Here is a 14,516-nt window from a genome sequence, read left to right on the forward strand (position 1 = left end):
GCTGTTGTGCAAAAACAGAAAGTTCAGCCAAGAATGTATCTTAAAACATATTCCCGATGTAACTAAAACAGCTACACAGAACTCACTTTAACACATCTTTCAAAGCGCTGCCCTAGCAGATGGATATTTATCCTTGTAGGTGTGAGGTGATTGACAGGTGCTTTGGAATGTTGCGTGAAGCTGTTTTACAGTTCAGTGTCAAGGTTATGGTGCATCACACAAATCCGCACTAATCGTAGCCCCTAGTAAGCTCCACCTGACAGCAAGAAACTCTACTGACGATAAATTGTTGACATGTTTTCCGAAACCAGCATGCCCAGCCCATTATTTTCCCTTAAGCCTATTCACAGTAATGGGGAGTGCTGAAAGGATTTTGATTGTCTGCTAAAGTATTTAATGCACAGCAAATATTTTAGACACTGCTCATGGTGCGGAAACAATACATACAGTTTCAAGCATTCTCGGTTAATCAAGCAGAACAAAACAAACCAAGCCAGTGGGAAGAAAGAGAAAAAAATACTGGTCTTTTGGTGTGTGTGTGTGTGTGTGTGTGTGTGTGTGTGTGTGTGTGTGTGTGTGTGTGTGTGTGTGTGTGTGTGTGTGTGTGTGGATGACCTGATTCAGGAGGAACTGCTGTGATTATTTTATTTTCTTAGTATTTCTCTTTGTAGAAGCACTCTGTGACTTTTATGCATATGAATATTCACCTTTTTTCTGCCAGGCTTGTAATAAATGATTGATAAAATCACAAAAGAAGTCTTTCCTCAATGAAATTTAAAAGCATTACTCTGAAATGAACTGTATGCTTCTGCCTTGTGGTGTTTAAAAGGATTACTGGAAAAATACAATATCTTCTTTGTCAGCACTTAAGGTCTATATAGCTGTGCCTCAGGATATCCCTTTCCCGAAAGGAAGGATTGTCCCATTTTTTTCAGCATTCATGCTGCTCATCACATTAACACCTCAGCTTTGCTCCAAAGCGAAGACTCCCTCTTATAATGGGATTAGTCAGAGAAAAGTTGCTATTTTCTAATGTGCTACAGCCTTCTATTTTCCTTTAATACAAGATAAAAAATTGACTTTCTTTTTTCTAAATCACGTGTAATGAAAGTACAAAGAGTGTGAAACAAACATATCCTGCCTATTTTAGGTCCACTGACTTTAAATATTTCTTCCACAGAAATTGTTCTGCGTTGCACAGTTGCAAATTTCAACAGGATTATGCGAATCCCCATCCTCCTGTATCATCTCTCATCTGAGGCCCTTTGTACACCCTTTTCTCCCTGTCCCCTTCCAGATGTTCTTTCTTGATTTCCTCTCCATCTGCCATTCTGTCTTTCTCTGACAAAATCAATAGTGAGTCCATTTGCCATATCATACTGTAGCATCTCTCCAAACTCCGGATGGTAATGATGCGATGATAACCCAGGGGTGAGGCACGCAGGGGAGAATTTTAGCCAGATCAATAGAGCTGGTATACAGTATGACAAGGTTTTTATAAGGATGCATCATATGCTATTTGCTTCCTACATTATCATCAATCTGAATATTCTTTCTCACAAAAAAGAAACATTTCCAGCTTTTGGTCTTGGTATTTATATGAACATATGCTTTCAATAATTGCACGTTATCATTTGCTGATTTAGGGTCACTTTATGGGTCAGAGACTTGAAATTTCTCCCTGTCCCTGGACAGAGCAAGTTATATGAGCTACCATGACATCACTCCATTAATGTGCTCCTCAGCCAGAGAGCCAGAGCTCGGCACTTCCTTGGGGGAGATTTCTGCAAGGGTCTTTTGCATTACTCCAGCAAAACCAGCTTAAAGCCAGCCTTCTGCTTCCTAAACATGGATTTAATACCCTCATTAATGATATATGACAAGGGAGATCAATGCACCTCACGTTAGAATCCTGGATATGTGTTTGCGTGTGAGTGCGAGCGTTTGTATGCGTTCATGTGTGTCCTTTCATGTGTGTGTGCGTGCACCATGTCATGCACTCTGTATTTAATGGGTACATGCTGTTGAACATCATAGAGACTGGACTGCCTCTGGATACCTTATATCTCACTGACGAAAGGCTGGGAATAGCAGGGTCAGATGCCTTCAAAAGATCATATCCACTAATTAGATTATAATGTAATCATATACATTATATAATAATATAATTACAATAAAATTGGCTGTGTTTTAAGTTGCTTGTTTAGAAAGTAATATTCCTCCAGAGATCAAGTTAGTAAACTTTGATTTCTGTGAGGCTTGTTGTTCTGTTCTTCTGAGTGCTATGTTTAGAGTCAGATTTCTGGCATAGCTCCATACCAGCCTGATATTTTATTTCTTTTCTGTGTAGAATTTACTGTACAGTTTACTATGGGCACACTGCCACAGACACCCAAATAATGTTCAACGCTGGGATTGAATTCCTGTTTACAGAGCATCAAGGTTAAAGCCTGAGTTTTAAAAGGTAAAACTAAAGTACCATCTACTTGACCCTGTGACACTCTATTTGAAGGGACCCATAGCTGAGGTGATAGCATGTAATAAAGCCCCAAGATCAAAGTTTGGATTTGATTTCCAGCCAGCATGGTCTGGTGAACAGGGCCCAACAAGCTCATCCAACAGCCATGGCAACCATTCAGCGCTTTATTTTCTTATTAGATTGCTCTCCCAGAATTCCATTTTTATCCACATATATCTGGCCAGTGAATCACCATTAAAGGGCCCATCAAGCTGTCAGGCCATCCGGAGTGCAGGTGCACCGGGGCCCAGTCTACTGTAAACAAGCAGCATAGGCCCCTGAATAATGGAAGCCCAGACTGTTTTATGTTGTTCAAGGGGACTTAAAGAGATTCATCTCCTGCTGCTTTTCACCAAGTTTGCTTCACAACTCGTAGCTGAGCTGCTGAACGCTACAGTCTTATATGAGGAGAGAGGGAGGGCTGGAGGAAGCGGAGGAGAAAGGAGGGGGCAAGGGAGACATGGAAATCTTTCTGTACATTCTCAGACAATCACTACCTGTGAGGCTGTGCCAGAAAGCTTTGTTTCTGGAACAGGGGTCTAAATGGAGCGTTTTATGCCTGGCTGAGCATTGACACTAAAAAGCTGAGACTTCTTCATATCTGACAGATTTTCTTTCATTATTTTTTCCTCTATAATTTCTTCAGTAGTTAGCGGGCCTGCAGTTCTTTGTAGAGCAGCAAAATGTCTGACTTAACTATTCGAGACACCAGACAATTGCCCACTGGTCCTTGTTCCCCCAAGGTCAGAGGGAGAGAATGAAAGAGCCCAAGAAAAACAAATGCAGACCATAGTGTAGTTGTCACACGCTCCACTAACACATGTGAAGGCTGGCTCCTCTTTTATTCTCAAATAAATTGCCCTGAAGAAGTGCTCACACATAAATGTCTCTCGCATAAACCAAAGTAAGAGGGGCATTTTTCACAATTTGCAAAAATGGTCCCCAGAATTTATCTAGTGTCGCTGAGTTTGAGTGACATCAACCCTCTATTACATTATCACACCCCTACGATGCGCAAAGTTCTTTTTAAAGCCAATATTAGAAATGGTGCATGTTTACTAGTAGAAAAAAGAAAAACTACCCACTAAAAAGTAAAAGACAACAGTAAAATCACGTAACAGATATTTCAGCTAAATAAACTGAACCTTACATTCTATCTGGAAAATGTGAGCTGGGAAGTGTGTGAGATGTACTGTAGCTCTGTGGGGTAGTTAGCACCTTAGTGCCCTGTCTTTGAGGGTGTCTGGTTGTCATTAGGGGTGATGGGCAACAGTACAGGTAGGTGGGGATCACCGCTTTAGGTTGCTGACAGTTTCGCAAAACTGTAAAAGATATTATCCAAGGGGAATGAAAACAGCACTCAGCAGGTCTGTCAGGGAAGACAGACAAGTTAAAACAGATGATGCACGTCCCAGCGACTGCACCATCACTCTAGTGCCCCTCTACACGTGCAGCTGTAAAGAACCCTGGGTCGCCACATCTGGCTGGGCTTACCTCGAGGCTGAAGGCTGGGGCCTGGGGGGGACAGAGAGTGGAGACTAAAGGAGGCCTGTCAAAGCAGACCAAACAAAGTCTTTCTGGCTACCGACAGGCTAAACACAGAGAGAGCCCAAGACATGGTTTCTGCTTCTGTTTTGTCCCGATCAGCCTTTAAAAATGACACCTCCCCTGGAAGTGGAAGGCTTTTATTTCACCGTTTACAATATGCGGCTAGCTTCTGTTTATGGTAGCTGAGGGCTCTGATTTGATGATGAATCAGAGATGCCCAAAGCAGAGTGCACAGTATACACAGCTTTCACAGTTAAAGATGATGTAATATTTTGAAACATGTAACAACAACTTTTCTTCACTGAGGTACATACTGAGATTATTTGAATACATGTCAGAGTAAATATTGTCTAACATTTTTTCTAGAAATGAGCTCGAAACGAACAGCTTACCACGGGATAATAATATATCAACACATACTCAAAATCTTTTGAATATCCATAAACTCTAATTGCCTACAAAACTGTGATACTGCAGAGCGTTACACCTCATTGACATTACATAAACAGTAAATTCGGTAATGGGCGCTGTTTCTAGCCTATCAAACTCCTCAAACTGTATAGGTCCTGGCTTGTGGCTTCAGGCATTGAGGGCTTTAGAAGAGAAGAGGCCCAGGCCAGAGAGGGCGCAGGGCAACATGGGGTGACTGAAGGACACAGTGTGGGGTCACTGGGGGGCTCTTCCTGCTCTGCATGTTGCATGCTCCAGTGCTCTGGAGGCCAGATCCTGATTACTGCACTGGGATCCAGCCACAGAGTGTTTTCATTAGGGAGAGGGCCAAGATCATCCAGGAAGGTTCCGGCCCATTAATACATTTGAAACGGCGAACGAATGGGTGGGGGTGGTGATTGTTGGAGGGTGGTTTGAAAAGGGGGCCGTGGGTTATTTTGAAAGGAGAGAACCCTGTGGAACGACCATGAGAGCCTTGGTGAATAAATACCCTGTGGATCATCGTAAGCTCGTTCCTCTCTTTTTTCTTGTCCTCTCTGTAAGATCTGCAGTCAATTTTCCTGCAATTTGGGATAAATTGTTTGTGAAATCCATGTCGATCCCTCCACTGGGAATCTATTCAGAAAAGACAGAAAGAGGAAGACTACAGTCCTCAGTGAGAATGGTAACAACAATATGGAGGATCTGGTTAATAACATCATCTGCTTCCAATTTAAAATTTATGCTTTTAATACAGACAATCATAACATGCCTTAGAAAGAGATTCTGCATTCGCACTTGAAGTAGCTTGGAGAGATCAAAGCCATTTGTGAAGCCGTACAATGACACTGACAGATGTTTCCACAAAGCCATGATATACATTTTGAAGTCTGGAGTCAATACATGCCTACAAATGCAGGAACTGAATTTGCCAGTGTGCATTTGTATTACTTATCATTCTCTCTGCTCAAATACATTCACCTTCCTTTACTTGACTGATGCAAAAAACACATACGAGGCCAGGTTGATCTAATTATGCTGAAGGTTAACTGCTCATCATCCCTTTCTTTGGTAGATATGATGTTTCCTCGGCTAGCTTTTGCACTCCTGTAGGTGTTTATTACCAATAACCACATCAAGCCTTCTCTGCTGGAGGAAAAGAAATCTCCTCAGGTCAGTTTCCAAACTAGTTAATATTTTATCCTGCATAGTGGTGTAATGACTGCTATTGATTTTTCATCATCTCTTATTAATGCAGTCTGGTGCCACAGCAAAATGCTAATCACATATTACACCCCTCTACATCTTCCATGTTAACTTCTTCAATTACTGTAACTAAAAGTACATCTCAATTCAAGGCCTTCAGAACCTGACAGCGATGGGTACTTCAGGATTCTCCTGTAATGCCTCTCCCAGGAAGGTGTTTAATGTAAGTTGTTTTAGACTTTAAATAAAATGATAACAGCTCCCACAAGGCCGGGAAATTGCAGCCTGCGTATGTCTGCACTAATCATCTCAGCCATCTAATATATTAGCATGAACAGCAGAGACCAAATATGACCTTGTATGCTCCACTGGCCCAGCACACACCTCAGACAGCGACCCTGCCAATAACACAAAAGCTGGCCTGGATCCGCCAAGCTAGTGCAAAGTGAGCTGTTAAAGCCTGACGTGTGTTTTGTCATTGAAGCACGACAGGGAAGAGGCTGACGGTAAGCACTGAGCAGTGTTCAGGGAGCAGAGGGGGTAAAAAGGCTCTGCGACTTGGCAGCAAGGATGGCAGTGTGTGCCAGCACAGCTGTCCGGCAGGCGTCTCATTCAGTGCTGCTCCCAACGTGGAAGCGACGACCAATCTATCACTACAGCAGCCGGGCACACAAGGACACAAAGGTGTAAACCAAGCCTGTCGAGAAGAGGGGCTCAGCACTGCACTGACAGAGTGCAAGAGCTTTACACGTCATGATCTCCTCTCGCAGAACTGCATTTGCTAAAGTTGCTTCATTGACCTCCCTGTCTGTGTAGGAAACACAATATTCTGACACCTTTATTCCATTGATGGGTCAGTTTTTCAATTACATGCACATTCATACAATGTGCTCCTTGTGTACTTAGCCCTCATAAGGACAGCTACACACACTGTTGGGCAATGGAAAAGCTAGGGCAAAACTCAAATCACTTAAGTTTCTGAAGTATGTAATTCAGTCAACTGTTAATAACTCGCAGGGCGCCAGGCTTGTGGAATCTCTTTTGTCAGAAAGACAATGGTGAGAGAAGAGATTTTATGAGCAGGCGTTTCTCTTGTGCCAGGTTTTTGTTTGCACTTTCATTATATCTCTAGTATATTATCTGATGCCTACATCCTGAGTCCAATCTCGCGGTTAGGTTTTAATCTCCTGACGCACTCAGCTCACTCGCCCCGCTGTCCTGTGCCACACAGGGAATCGGAGAGGGGTTATATTACAGCGCATGAATCAAGGCAAAATGAAATGCACTCTAGACGCTTTCAGATGGTTTTAATTTATAGCCGAGGCCCGCGGAAACAAAAAAAATGCATTAAATGTAATCTGATCACTTTATTCGATGCTGAATTTATGAGCAATCGGACTCTGGCTGAGTGACTGATTTTAAAAATAGACCCTGTGATAGATTACACATCTTTCATGCTAAAATATGTTGATACCGGCATTAACAATAAAAAAGGGAGTTGGAATTAGCATCATGTTATTTTTAGTCCACATATCATAGGTAAAACATTCCAGTGACAATAATTTAAATGAAAGTTAGGAAGAAATTTTATTTACTAGTTGCAGCTGCTTTTGGATTTAAATTAGAAAGATGTATTTCATCTATTAAACAAATCAGCGACCTCACAAAATTAAGATAAAAGCAGATCAGAAGTATTTAATAACCAGTCACTTGAGTAACATGTTTGATTCTTCCAGTGCCAGTTTAGCAGGCATTGACTTTCTTCATGCCATTGTGGTTTATCTCCCATTGATGTTTCAATTGTAAAAATTCTCTAATTTTATGTCCTCTGAGATCAAATCAATTTATGAGAGCGGGATATCTGTCATTGGACCAAATCCATTACGGTCAATCCAACCCAGCAGGGCATTTGGCTACATTAAGAGGTCCACAGGCATTTACAGTGAAGTGAGGAGACGCATCATGTTTTAATGCTCAAAGCCACAGAAACCAATGAGGGATTAGTCTGACTCATTACTCAACACGAATGCCTTGTGGCATTAAGAGAGAAGTGCAAAATGCTGTTGAACAAATATTTTTTTTTTCTTCAAAACACAAGTGATCTGTGGTTGTTTTTAATCTTTTGCTCTGTTGAGCAGATAATGCATGGCCACAAGCAAGAACATTAGCATACAGTCACACCATTTGTTCCAGTATGTGTGTGTGGATGCAAAGACATAGGAAGTGCATCCATCAGCAGTTTCAGGTCTATGGTGAAAAACAAAATGGCCTCTTCCTTCCTTAAACTTTGACCCCCGTTCAGCTAGTGACACCTGGTGAGTGAGGATGTTCCACTGAATTCAAAAGAACATGTCTACTTAATGCGCTGTATGTTTGGAAAAACCACAAGACGTGTGCTGTGATTCAGTTGCAGTGTTAGAAGGGGATCCTGAATATTTGTGTAAGGAGACTTTTCTCTCTTTCCCTCAGCATTGTGAAAATAAGATCAACTTAAGTTCAGTGTTTGTGTTAATCTTCCTGTTCTTTCAGAAATTCTTCTAGTTCTCACTACCAGCAGTGTTCCTTTAAGTAAGACACCTGTCACCATTTTTTTTTACCCATGCTAGGGGATTGCTCTAGGGAAGGCCACTTCAGACTCCAGACTGAAATACTTCAGCAACTTTTAACCAGCAGGTTGACATGTTCTGCTTTTACTGAAATGTCTTGACAGCTGTTAGACTGGCTTGCCGTGAATTTTGGTACAGTTATCCACAGCACCCAGAGGATAACAGGGAATTTTTCGGTTTTTCCTTGTCTTTTCTTCTAGTTCAGCCATGAGTGTGGCACTTGTAGTTTTCAATAGAAAAAATTCTCTTCAAACGGTCCCACAGATTGCCATTCTGCAATGTTTTCCTCAGCGCTACCAGGCTAACTTCCAAACTAGTGATTTTAAAATTATTTTAATTAGTTTTGATAATTAGAACATGTTACCCTGCTAGTATGCTAAACTAAAACAAGAAAAATTTTTTTTTTTAAAAAGGTATTAATATTGAAGTGGCTCGAAAAGCATGTCAGTATTGACCTTGGGAGCAGGCTAGGAGACTGATGTTACACAGGTTTAATGGAGACGTATGCCATAGCTACATTGTAACCACAGAGCACTCTAAACTTCAGCGTAACCTGATGCATAATTAGCATGTATGTTACCTTATATTATCACCTCCTACTGGCAACAGTGTAGAGCGCTTACGTAGATTACATCATAGGTTCTACCAAGATTCACTGCAGACGACTGAATCCGTCATCAGATATGGTTAGCGAGCACCTAGCAACCACGGGACGCTAGGAAATAATGTGTGTTCCCTCACTGGTTGCAAGTATTTGGTGAAGTTTGCCGGCAGGTCCCAAAGTCCCAGTCCTAACTGATGTCACGTACACTCACTCTGATTGACGAGTCAGCCAACAAACACTCACCGACACATTTCAAAGGAATACAAATTTTTCCCCTGAAGCCACCAATTTGTTTCTAGGTCTCTGTGATTGAAGCCTTACAGACCGGTTGGTATAGCATTTGTTGTTTTCTAAAATTTGTTTTCTACAACTACAAAGACACATTAACTTCTCTCCATATGAAACCATTTAATTTTACTCAGTGTTTATAGGCTCATTTTTGTAATTGAACCTTTAACAACTTTCTTTTATCATATTCCATCAATAACACACAACTTTTAATAGCCTGTTAATCTTTACCATAGATGTTAAACTATCAGGAAAAAAACACATATCTTCAAGTCTTTGTTCAAAGCTGATGCACATAGACTCCAGATAAAGCCCAGGGATGATGCAATAATTCTAAGAGATGTTTTTGATCAATCTTTTCATTCTTTTGTTTCTCCAGCTGTACCAAACCTATCTGAGAGTAATTGCTACAATTGTCCTCTCAAAGTGGAATTAGATAACGCCTGTCTGGATGTAAACAAAATCTTTAGCAAACAGCAGAGCAAAATCTTGGGCAGCTATGTTTTGACAAGCGTGTGATGAGTGTCCATGCACTTCTGTGCTCGTTTGCAATTAGATAAGCTAACTGGTACCCAGAATTCCTTTCAGAGCCTGCCACCCTGACTATCTGTCTGCCTGACTGCTCACACTGCTCTTCTTTTCATGTCAAGTTCTGAGACCGGTTCTGCAAACTTTCTTCAGTTAAACAAAGAGAGTGTTCCATCTCTTTGCTTTCTCTACTGCAAGTGTTGAAATAGTTACAGGGACTTGGTGGCTAGTTCTGTAAAGACAGTGTGGAGAGAAAAAAAAGAAAAAGACTTTTGGATCTTGAAGAAATTATTAACGGCTGTAGTTCAGAGGAGTGCTCATATCATATACTGTGACAAGTGTGCAGCTCTAAGCACGTCCCTGCCAGCCTGGAACTCAGTTCTACATTCCTTCCACAGACACCATTAGGGCTCTGAACTGGGAGAACGACTCGTCATCACAATCACAGAGGAACAGAGGAACCGTGGTAGCATTTCTCCGATATGGCAGTGAAGTTTGTTTTGAAGGCTCGCTGAAGTGATCTGAAATTTTAGTTTTGCTTTTAGTCTGGAATACCATGTCAAGACTTTTTTTTCTTTAGTCTCCCATTTGTAGCTGAGAGACCAAATAAATACTTTGATGTATTTTGCATGTTTTGTACAGAGGTTTTTATTAATAGTTACCTTGAAGTCTAATTTATCATTTTTATTTGTAATGAATGTGCTTCAGAAGTTATTTCTATAACAGTCAATGTTTTTTATTATTTTTTTAAAAAAGCTAAAAAAAACAACAACCCCAAAACAAAACATAAATAAATGCATCAGTTCCATGGAGCAATTCGTTCTCCTTTATGGGACATCATTTTTAAAAGGGACTGGAAAAAAATGCACAGAAAATTCTTTCAAGCGACACCATGGTGTTTAATTGCCCTGTCCTCTGTTTTGAGGTCCAGACTAGAAAGGTTTATGCATTCAGAGATGATAACAAAGGAGCTTTGCTTTAGGCCGATGTGAGGACAATGACATGTCACTCATGTACACACACATCAGAGAAAGTGATGAGACTGGGGCTATCTCAGACTACCATAACGACCCAGCACTTTCCTCTCATGCATGTATTGAGATATGTGCGCCTTTGTACCTTTGGTCCATTATCTGTCTCTGACTAGGCCTCCAGCTATCCAGATGAGCTGGGGAGCAGAAGTTGTGCATGGCTGCAGACCTAGGGTTTGTCTGATGGGGGAAAAAGGGGTTAAAAAAAACCCCAAGCCTGTGAATTATGGAGTAAAGCTTGCTCAGAGCATTGTCTAAATTAGCCTGGTTACATATGCACAGTCATCCTCGTGCCCAGAGGTCATACACCAACCTTAGGACAATGATGGCATCACTCAGACAGCTTTTGCTTGGACAACCGAATTACCACAGAAATATAACCAAAATGGCCTACTTTTATGTGTTTTTTTTATACCAATTTAGTGGAAAATTGTCCAACTACATCTGTGTCCAATCTCTTGTTTCGCTCTTCTCCTGTCTATCCACTTGCAACTCATCAAACACAAACTCACCTTTATCACTAAATGAGAGGGAAACGCTGCCTCTTCCTGACAGGTTATTATTGATCGTTTTCAATTTGCTGTCAAAGCTAGATCTGGCAAATTGCAGAGTTGGTCTTAGCATGTTGTCCATCCATCCAGCAGCTGCAAGGCAGGTCACCAGCTGACCAGTCAAATATCTGTCTTAAAGGGCATTTCAGTTTTGACAGTGACAGCATTAGAGGAGAGCAGCCAGGGTCAAAAACAAACAGGTCTGTCTGTCAAGGCTGTAACAAGAGACCAGAGTCTTGTCTGCTTCAGATTGCTCATTCCAAAACCCAGAGGAATCAATTTTTAAAGCACTTCCTCGTACAAGTTTGAACAGATATATGGTTTAGTTTGGTTAGGATGGACTGTGAGCATTAAAGTCACAGATATATCAATAAGTATGTTAAAGTAATAGTCTAACAATTTAAAACAACTGGAAATGTGGTTGTCATGTTTGTATGCTACATGCAACATTTTCTTTTAGAAATAGTTTTGAGACACTTTAGCTTTTGTTGTAAGCTAGAGATGCTGATTAATGTTGAAAAGGAAATGACAATAACCTACAATTTGCTGTTAGGATCTTAAACAAAAGAGCCTGCAGGAAACCATTGTGCTTGGTAAAATATAACTATGAACATGTCTTTCTTATATAGAATAAAAAAAACCCCAATAATATAGCAGTGTTGTGTGATTATGGCTGCAAAAAGCCTCGTTCTTATATTTATCGTTACATTTTGTTACCAGTTTTTGGAACATTTCCCCCGAAATTTAAAGTATTACTTGTTACCTTTACGAAAAATAACTTGTCACACTACTTGCTACATTACTTCTGCAGCAACACCAGAGATGCATTGTTACATAATTGATCTAATTAACCTGAGCTTAGCAGTTTACCATCATGTATTTGTCCTATTTTGGCTGTGAAAAAGGCAAAATGGGACAAGAAAATTAAAGAACTTGAAGAACTGATGTGCAATGCAAAGGTGCATTTAATGTTATCACAGTAATCTTTTATTTTGTACTGCATAATCACCAATCTTTCTCTTGTTAGACCGCAGCAGTATGCAAAAAATGCAAATATTGCATGGAATTCCTTTAACCGTCTCTTAATTTGACATGAAGTTTATTTTTAATTAGTATTGATGATTAGAAAATGTTATTTAATAATTTTTTAGGTAATACAGCACTCATAATCTTGTCTGTTAATAGTTGCACTCTCACTGTCCTCTTTCAAATCCAGATCCTTTAAGATGTATTTTTTCCTACCAATATGAGATGTTTTTCTATTAATATACTGCTTCTCTCATACTCTACTTTGATGTATCTTCCTGATTAATAGACATAATGCAACCTATCACTGCCATATGAATGCATGTTAGCTTCTTTTGCAGAAACTGTTTTATCTAATAGAAAGCGTACTGCAAATACGGAGCCAAAAATAGTTGGGCAAATGTTATATGCATTTCCTGTTGCTGTGAGTGTATGCATGACCTATTGTTTATGGGAGGGACTCATCAGGAGACTGGCTGCCTGTGTTGTCTGCCTAAGCAGAACCTGGTGAACCTGTGAACTTGCAAACCTTGAAATGCAGATCTGAAGCCTGCTGAGGAGTGATGACAGCTGTCATAGCTGTGCAATAAAGTCAAACGAGAGAGAGAGAGAGAGTGAGAGAGCAGAGAGAAGGAGAGAGGAAAAAGAGAAGAAGCAGCAACTTCAACACTTTTGTGCTGAAAACACAAGAGGATTTTTTTTTTAGGGGTGGGGGGGTGGGAGGGGAGTGCGCTGAATTCTGCTACTCAGCATAAAATGTGTTGGATTGAGAAATAAATAAAAGCAGTGAGTGACCACATGAAACACCGCTGCGCTGCAGGGGATTCTGCTTCCTTTGTTTAGATGCTAATATGCTGCTGTGATAGCAATATGGAATGAAGGGGTCCTCCTCTGCCTTTGATACACATTATCTCTCGGCATCTTTTTTTACTAGCCCGGCACAACAAGCATAGTATCCCTTGGAGAGTAAGGCCCTTTTGTTGCAGGCTGACCTGCAGGCACTGAGCAGCCATTAACATAAGCATATGGGTAATATCAAACATTGCTGCATTCTTCTTTTGTGTACAAGAGATAAGAGTGTCTTAATGATATGGTTTTATTGTATATGCAGTAACGGGTCCTTTTACTGCTGTACTGTATGGTTTTATTTAGACAGAGAATGTTTCCAATTCGTGGTTCAGACATTCATATATTATTATTTAATGCAATATCTATGAGATATCATTCTCTGAGCATCATCTGCCACACAGGCTCAGGCTGTCTTATACATAACCTGGTCTGGTCCTTAGTTTTCTGTGTAAAATGAGCATGTCTGCCGCACACAGGGTCAGTGCATTAGATCACTTTGCAAGCCACCATGTTGAGGGTGTGTGGGCAAACTTAAGAGAGAGCCCGAGCAGGAAATGGACAGGAGGGGATCAGAATGAGTGATGGAGAGACAGAGTATGACTGGGAAAAAAGGAAAACACCAAACTAAGAGCAAGGACCTTCTCAAGTTTCATTTTAATAGCGCAGGGCCATTTTTCTCCCTTTACGCAAAGCACAGGCCTGGCCATTAGGGCCTCTCGGTAGAATGTGTAAACCTCCTGCTATTAAAACCACAATTTGCACTGTCAGCTCCTATGAGCCAAATCTATGGCCAAACTGCAACCCTCCCCCCCTCAGCACGACGCAGACCCCTTTTCCCCTTTTGTAACAACTTTCAGGCCACAATAACCATCATCAGTTAAAGGCGGCGGGTCCATTACACTTCCCCTGTTCACACAGCTCTGCATTAAGCTAATATTATCTATTCCCAGAGTGGCCAAGCCCTTCACACACCCCATCAATTATTAATCTCTCTGCTCATAGCTAATGTTTGGTTTGAATTATTTAAACCTATCTTCATTTATCAATAAACATAAATGTTAAACAAAGAATGCTGATGAGCATGAATTACGCTGTAAACTAGTTTATGAGATTATTTGGATGGCAGTTGATTTATGGATGTCATATTCAACGGTAATGCTTCAAAGAAAGGACAGAGGATTGTAAAGGCAGGCTAATGCACAGAGGGGAAGAATTCTCACACTGGGGCCGGTCATCCTGTCAGTGCTATCATCACTTCAGCAGTAAGCTGCGTTTCAAAATGTAATTCTGTGCTCATCTTATTCTTTATTAATGAACGAATTTGTTCATGGC

At 40.8% G+C, this 14,516-nt stretch overlaps 1 long non-coding RNA gene across 8 annotated transcripts in view; it reads left to right on the plus strand.

The window, feature by feature from the left end:
- LOC309695669 overlaps positions 1-14,516 on the plus strand; it is an 80,700-nt gene that overhangs the window by 29,081 nt on the left and 37,103 nt on the right. The window contains exon 4 of one of the 8 annotated variants that reach the window (XR_014273205.1): positions 10,126-10,306. The exons of the other annotated variants lie outside the window; for them this stretch is intronic. This is a non-coding gene — a long non-coding RNA (uncharacterized lncRNA). Of the gene's footprint in view, positions 1-10,125; positions 10,307-14,516 lie in introns of those variants that run through there. 8 annotated transcript variants of the gene reach the window in all.

This window comes from Aulonocara stuartgranti (assembly GCF_965226115.1).
Source record: "Aulonocara stuartgranti genome assembly, chromosome: 19".
Lineage (NCBI taxonomy): Eukaryota > Metazoa > Chordata > Actinopteri > Cichliformes > Cichlidae > Aulonocara > Aulonocara stuartgranti.